The sequence below is a fragment of the Macaca nemestrina genome, chromosome 1 (genome assembly GCF_043159975.1).
Source record: "Macaca nemestrina isolate mMacNem1 chromosome 1, mMacNem.hap1, whole genome shotgun sequence".
NCBI lineage: Eukaryota > Metazoa > Chordata > Mammalia > Primates > Cercopithecidae > Macaca > Macaca nemestrina.
In genome coordinates this window covers 217407448-217414967 of record NC_092125.1, presented here as the reverse complement: position 1 = coordinate 217414967, position 7520 = coordinate 217407448, and the positions used below count along the sequence as shown (strand labels likewise).

General features: G+C 51.3%; 1 long non-coding RNA gene across 1 annotated transcript; it reads right to left on the bottom strand.

Moving 5' to 3' along the window:
• Positions 1-396: 396 nt before the first annotated feature.
• Positions 397-2274, bottom strand: LOC139364247 (uncharacterized). The gene is made up of 3 exons (XR_011625749.1): positions 2183-2274; positions 1500-1634; positions 397-1241 (listed from the first exon to the last, which is right to left on the bottom strand). It is a non-coding gene; the product is annotated as an uncharacterized lncRNA (long non-coding RNA).
• Positions 2275-7520: the final 5246 nt, after the last annotated feature.

Here is a 7520-nt window from a genome sequence, read left to right as displayed (position 1 = left end):
TGAACCCGGGAAGCAGAGGTTGCAGTGAGCTGAGATCATGCCACTGCAGTCCAGCCTGGTGACAGAGTGAGACTCTCTCAAAAAAAAAAAAAAAAAAAAAAAAAAGGAAAAGGAAAAGGAAAGAGAAGAAAAGAAAGAAAGAGCTGTGCCTTGGCAGACACCACCTTAACCAAATGGCCAGACCTGGTCTTGCCCTCGATGGGCAAAGTTGCTTCTTTGGCCCTGCCTGGATACATGGGAAGGACAAGACCTCCCCAAAAAGGTTCAGCTAAATTGAATCCCAAAGCTACAGTCAGACAAATCCAAACCGAGGGACTGTCTACAGGACAGATGACCTGAACTTTTCAAAAAAAGTCAGCGTCATAAAATACAAAAATGAAAAATATGAGGGGTTGCTTCTAGATTGAGACAGAGGAGAGAGAAATAACCAATGCCATTTGAGAGCCTTGAATGGATCCCAGATTTTTGTAAAGCTGTAGGAGTTATTTTGGAATGATTGGGAACACCGAATAGAGGATCCAGTGATACTGAGCTAAGTATCTTAGGTACAATGCTGGTGGTGCGGTTAAGACAAAACTCTCAGGTAAGTGCTGAGGTATTGAGGGGTGGAGCTCAGGGGATTGCAACGCACTTTCAAACAGTTCAGGGAAAAGTGTGTGTGTGCATGTGGGTGTGTGCGCATGTGTGTGTGCCTGTGTGTGCATGTGCATGTGTGCATATGTGTGCACGTGTGAGCACTGCATGTGTGTCTGTACGTGTGCATGTGTGTGCATGTGGTGGTGTGTGCATGTGTGTGCCTGTATGTGTGTGCCTGTGCGTATGTAGGTGTGTGCCTGTGCATGTATGCATGGCATGTGTGTGCTTATGTGCGTGCAGAGAGAGGAAAAAGGGAGGAGAGGAGCGGGAATGCATACGAGTGAGATAAGAGGGAAACAATTGGTGAGTGATAGGGATGAAGAGTATATGGGGAATTATTGCCATTCCAATTATTTCCACTTTTATGAGGTTTGAAAGTTTTCAAAGTAGTAAGTTGGTAGGAAGAAAGTAAATGCCCATAGAGGGAGCCTCCCGACCTTCCTGGGTCCCCTGTCCTTGTCAGACGACCACGTCAAGGGGAAGAGCTAGGATTTAATGACCGGATTCCTTCCTGGGCTCCAAGCATTTTCACATCTCGCTTCTCTTTGCTCCGTGAGAAGTTGGGCAGGCCTTTCTAAATGCCCCGTGCTTCCGTTTTTCCAAATCTAAATCCAGGTCATTCGCAGACCAAGTGGAAGTGGAGCTGATGGGAGGGACCTAGCCTGTGGGCTCCCTGCTTGGACCCTGGGCCCTGCAACCCCTCAGCTGCTAGGCTCCCCTCTTAGGTCCGGTGGGTTGGCAAACGGTTTCTGAAGCCTGTTCTCCCCAGTCCCGGAGGTGTCAGGGACCCCGGGGCCACGCAGCTTAGCCGTGCCTGCTTCCCTCTGCACTGAAGGAGCCACTGCGCCCATCCTGGAACTCACACTATCTCCCTAAGGATGTCGGCTCCACAGGGATTGGCTGCCTGGCAGATGCAGTCGCTCCTGATTGGATAGTGGCATCTGCAGCTCGAGAAGGTGGACTCTGGGCCAGTTGGCTCTGCCTGTGTGTCTTGCATCCTGAAATGCAAAGCAGGGGCTGTGGGGAAACCTCACCAACCCCTCCTCCCCTGGGAGGTGGCAAAGGTGGTGGGATGTGCTGCTGGGCCCCTGGGGAGGAATGACACAGAGGCTGTGTTGGTGGCCCGCAGTTCCTTGTAAGGTGGTCAGCAAACGGTGTACAGTTCCCGCCTGTGGCTGCAGGTTGGAGAGCTGGCGGCTAGCACAGACACAGCCTGACCTCGGGTCAACAGTTCTTGGAGTCCAGAGGGGTGGGGAGTGGGACAGGTGGCCTCCCAGGGACTCCTCCCTGAGTGGCCAGCGGTGCTGCTTGCCCCTGCACCTGTAGCTGCCCTGAGCACCCCCACTGGACACAGCGGGGATTGCACCCTCCGGAGAAGGCTGCCCTGTTCCACATGCGAGCCCCATCCCCAGCGCCCTGGGCCGTGCTACCTGCAGTAAAGCAGACCACCAGCCCCGGCTGCCTCTCCAGTGCTCTCTCTCCTCCCGCCTTCAGCAGGCTGGGTCGCAGAGGCATCCACCCACTCATTCATTCACTCGACAAATACCTGTTCCGTGTCTACTAGGTGCCAGGCACAGCTGGGAACCAGCAGACAAATCTCCCTGCTTTCCCGGAGCCGGCATCTTGGTGGGCAGACAGCACAAGCCAGACAAGTAGGTGGAGGAGAAGGCATGTGAGCAGGTGACAGGCGCTGGGGAGAAACAGCCCAGGGGCGGGAACAGGGAGTGTAGGGGAGACAGGGATTGCGATGTAAGGGAGGTGTCCAGGGAAGACCTCCACGAGAAGGTGACCTTGGCATAAAGAGGCAAACATGGGAGGGGGCTCAGGCAGACCGTGGTGGTCAGAAGTTGAATTCGGGCAGTAGGAGGGGGAGTGCATGAAGCCCCGAGGTGGGAGTGAGTCTGTTTTCTGGGTTCACAGACTCCCAGGGAGACAGTGTGGCAGGGGCCAGTGTGTGAGAACCTCGGCAGGGGGCTGTGACTAGAAAGGCTGTGGACCCACTGTTGAGATCGGACTTTGGCTCTGAATGGAATGGAAGCCGTAGGAAGGTTTGGAGCAAAGCAATGACATAATGGAACTTATGTTCTGCGAGGATCACCCTGGCCACTTAGAGTCTGCCGGCAGGGGTCGAGGTGGGCACAGAGAACGCTGTGAGGAGCAGCACAAGAGCCTGGGCCTGGGAGGAGACAGGGACAGGCATGGGGCCCCTGGCCCAGTAATGGACTGGATGTGGGAGGCGGGACGTGGGAGGAAGGGAGGAGTCTGGGTGACTCCCAGGAGTGGGACTGACACCTGTGAGGGTGGGGGGCCACTCTGGGAAGAGGTGGGCCGGGGGTGAGGGCAGTCGGAAGCTCAGTGTCTGACCCGGGAATCTCAGGCACACGTTCCCCACCCTCATAGCGGAGCCCCACAGGCAGGAAATAAACAGCTCTGGGGTTCAGGGGAGAGGTAGAGGGGGTGGGGTCTGCAGCATAGCGACGGGGTTCAGAGCCACGAGATGGGCAGAAATCTGAGGGGTGTGGTGGGGAGGGAAAAGAAGAGGTTCAAGGCCTGAGCAAGGGCAGCCACTGGAGGACAGAGATGAGCAAGAAGAGCCCAGGAGACTAAAAAGGAGTGGCTGGAGGGACGGGAGGGGGCGTGGAGTCCTGGGCGATGGGGAAACCGCAGGCAGAGCCTATGTCGCCCTGATAAAACGGGCACCGCTGGACCTAGCAACAAAAAGGTGACCGCGACCTTGGCAAGTGCAGCTCCCAAGGAGTGGTGAGGGCAGAGGCTCATTGGAGTTGGTTTATGAGCCGGAAAAAGGAGACGAATCGCAGACAAGTGAAGGAAAAATTTGAGGAATTTTCTTGTGAATGGAAGGTGAGAAACAGGGGAGAAGAAAGTGGGTCAAAGAAATTGTGCTTTTAAGGCCGAGTGAGGTGGCTCACACCTGTAATCCCAGCATTTAGGGGGGCCGAGGCGGGCGGGTCACTTGAGGTCAGGAGGTCAAGACCAGCCTGGCCAACATGGTGAAACCCTGTCTCTACTAAAAATACAAAAATTAGCCAGGTGTGGTGGTACACTTCTGTAATCTCAGGTACTCAAGAGGCTGAGGCATGAGAATCACTTGAAGCCAGGAGACGGAGGTTGCAATGAGCCGAGATTGAGCCACTGTACTCCAGCCTAGGCGACAGAGTGAGACTGTCTCACACAAAAAAGCAACTGTGCTTTTTGTTTTATTTGGAGATGAGAGAAATAATAACTCATTGGGTGCAGCTGGCAGTGCCTCCTGAAGAAGGAGGAATGGGCTTGGGATGCCCTTGAGTGGGCGTGGGGCTGGGAGCGGCCACGTGGCCACGGACACTGTGGGGCCGGTTCACTGGGCAGCCACAGGAAGGAAGGCGCCTTTGAACATAGATCGTGTCCCTGTGTGGGGAAGGTGACTTTTGGTTGCTTGTGTTTTCTCCGGGGTCTGGGAAAGAGCAGTAGCAGCTGAGGGTGAGGTGGAAGGGAGGAGTGGCCAGGTGTCCCCTGAACCTGGGAGAGAGGATGGTGTAGAGCAGGTGCCCACAGACTCTTTTTGTAAAGGACCAGATAGTAAATAATTTAGGCTTTGCCAGCCAGCCAGTCTCTGTTGCAGCTCCTCAGCCCTGGCCTTGGAGCTCAGAAGCAGCCTGAGAGGATTTGTAAACAAACGGGCATGGAGGTGTTCCAACAAAACTTGATTTACAAAAATAGGCAGCAGGCTGGCTCTGGCCTGCTTAGACTCCTGGCCCTCGACCTCGCCTCCAGACCAGGGGTCTTCAAAGCATGGTCCCTGGGACTCCAGGATCAGCGTTATCTGGGACTTGTGAGAAATGCAGATTCTCGGACCCCACCCCAAGTTCATGGAACCAGTGACTGAGTCGCTGCAGTGTTTCCAACCCCAGCTGAGTTTGTGATTCTGGAATTCTGGAAGTTAGCTCAGCAGCTAGACCCAGGAGAGTGAGGTGTGGGGTGGGCTACACGCCCTGTTAAAGGCACAGGCATCCCAGCCCCCAGCCCCTTCTTCAAGCCTATGTGAGGACATCCTGCCTGCCATGGGCCATGTTTGCTTATGCAGCCTCCATGGGGGGCTCCCTGGGGACGGGCTGTGGTGATGGCTCTGCTCTCAGCAGAACCCTCCACTCTGCAGGCCTGGTTTCCTGTCCACGTCCCTCAGCTACTCAGGTGAACCTGGGGGCAGGAGCTCCGTTTCTTGTAGGGGCAGCCTCCCACAGCAGGAGGGCTCAGCCAGGGTTCAGTGAATGAAGAAACGCACTGTCCTCTGATCGAAAGCACAGCATCTTTACTAGTTTAATGACAGTTTTTTGGTGACTTTAATGAGATGATTTGATTTCCTGCCTCTGAGTCATCTAAGAGCAAAATACATGAGCTGCTAATGGGCTGAAAGAGAGGCTGCCCTTGAGGACGCTCCGGCCCCCCAGTGCTGCAGGGATTCGATCACCCCAAAGCCAGGTAACCAGCCTCGGCCTCCCAAAGCTCTGGGATTATAGGCGTGATCCACCGTGCCTGGACTGAATGAGGGTCTTTAAGGAAAAACTCCAGGGGATGGTCACCAACCCGTGCCGCCTCCTCTGAGGTTAGCATGGTGCTGGATCTTCTCTGCATCTTCTGTCCTTCTTTTTGGTTTTCATTTTGGTTTACTTGAAAGAGGATCTTGCTCCATCACCCAGGTCGGAGTGCAGTGGCACGATCATGGCTCACTGCAGCCTCGACCTCCCAGGCTCAACCAAGTCCAGCTAATTTTTTTTTTATTTTTTAATTTTTTTGTAGACAATAGGTCTCTACAAAAAAAGTCTCTATGTTGCCCAGGCTGGTCTCAAATTCCTGTGCCCAAGCGATCCTCCTGCCTCGGCCTAACAAAGTGCTGGTATTCCAGGCTGGTCCCTTTTGCCAGCAGGTCTGCTCATGTGCTCACATCGCTCACTCAGAGGAGACCTCCGTTATTAGGGGGACCTAGACCTACGCTGCCTGGACCCCAGGGAGGGAGGTTGTTTGGGAATCCCCTCCCTTACTTTGCTTTTCTTCCCAGGAAGCCAGCTTCCTGGTGACGGAAGGTCACCAGGAAAAAGAAGAGTGAGAAAAAAAGCCAATCCGCCACTTGGCTGTCAGGTTTCCTACCAATTTCATGGGTTGGTGTGGACAGGCGGGGCTGCGTTTTGAGCCCAGACCATCACTTTGCCCATGGGTGCAGGACCACGTGACCTCGAGCAATGTTCAGGAGTTGTCTGTGTACAATTACTGCAGCTTCTTAAACAAATTTATTCCCAGGTATATTATTCTTATAGATGCTAATATAAATGAAATCATTGTGTCAATTTCTTCTCAGATTGTTCATTGCTAACACAATGGATTGTTTGTTTGCTGAATGTTTGCCTAATTCACTTATTAACTCTGTGTTTGTGTGTGTGTGTGTGTGTGTGGTGTCTGTGAGCATGTATGTGTGTTTGCCTTTGTAATTATTATTTGGGATTTTCTATCCATAGGATCACACCATCTGCAAATTGAGATCGTTTTGTTTTCTGTTCAAAAATATTTTATCTCATGTTTATATTTGAAAGATCATTTGACCAGGTGTAGAATTGTAGGCGACAGTTTCTCTAAGTGCTTTATTGCAAACTTCTTGTTTGTAAAGTTTCCTATGAGAAATCTTATGCCATCCTTCTAGGCAGTGCTCTGTATGGAACATGTTCTTTCACCTTTGATTACTTTTAGGATTTCCTTTTGAGCACTGGTTTTGATGGATTTGATTCAGGTGTTCCTTGGTGAACTTTTCTTCGTGTTTCTTGTTCTTAGAATATTTGTATTTCTGTAACATTGGAAGTTTATGCTTTCCATGGAGCTTCTAAATCTTCCATCCAATGTTTTAAATATCTTTGTCTCTCTTCTCCACTACACGCCCTTCAGGGATTCCATTTAGCCCTCTAGAGGGTGTTTAAAGTTTTTATACTGATGGTCTTTTTATGTTTTCAAGTCATTTGTGACTGTGTGTTTCATTTATGTTAGTTTCAACTTCTATTCCTTCTAGTTCAATAATCTTCCCTTCTGCAATGTTTAATCCAGTGCCTTCCTCCATTTCAGACTGTAAATCATAGTTTTTATCTAGAGAATTTGATATTTAAAAAATCTTCAACCTCTCCACTTAATTAAAATAAAATTATACTGTTTTAATGTCCTTTTCTTCTATTTCCAACATGTGTCTCAATTTCAACTAGATCATTAGATTCTTCATTATGTGTCATGTTTTCCTGCTTCTTTGGCTGCTTGATATTCTTTTATTTTTATTTCTTTATTTTTTGGGGGACGGAGTTTTGCTCTCGTGCCCAGGCTGGAGTGCAATTGTGTGATCTCAGCTCATTGCAACCTCCGCCTCCCAGGTACACAAGCGATTCTCCTGTCTCAGCCTCCCCAGTAGCTCACATTACAGGCATGCGCCACCATGCCCGGCTAATTTGTTTTGGATTTAGTAGAGACGGGGTTTCACCATGCTAGTCAGGCTGGTCGTGAACCCCTGACCTCAGGCGATCCACCCGGCTGCTTGATATTCTAAGATTTGATGCTGGAGCTTCGCTGTCAATGCTCAAAAGTGCCCAAAGACACCACTCGACCCCAGTGTCTATGCACACCCAAGCTTTTGCAACAGGAGAGGTGGAGAGAGCAGAGATGAGTGTGCTGCAACATGCTGGTAGAGGGCACCCCAGTTGTGCTTGGGGCTTTCCTATGCCTCATACAACAATGGGCCTTCCTTAATATTTCCCTTAAGAACCACCCGACTTCATGCCCTGTCTCTCTGTCCAAACACCAGGACAGTCCTCTCACCAGTCTCAACCAGCCAATGGATTGACAAACCTCCAGATATG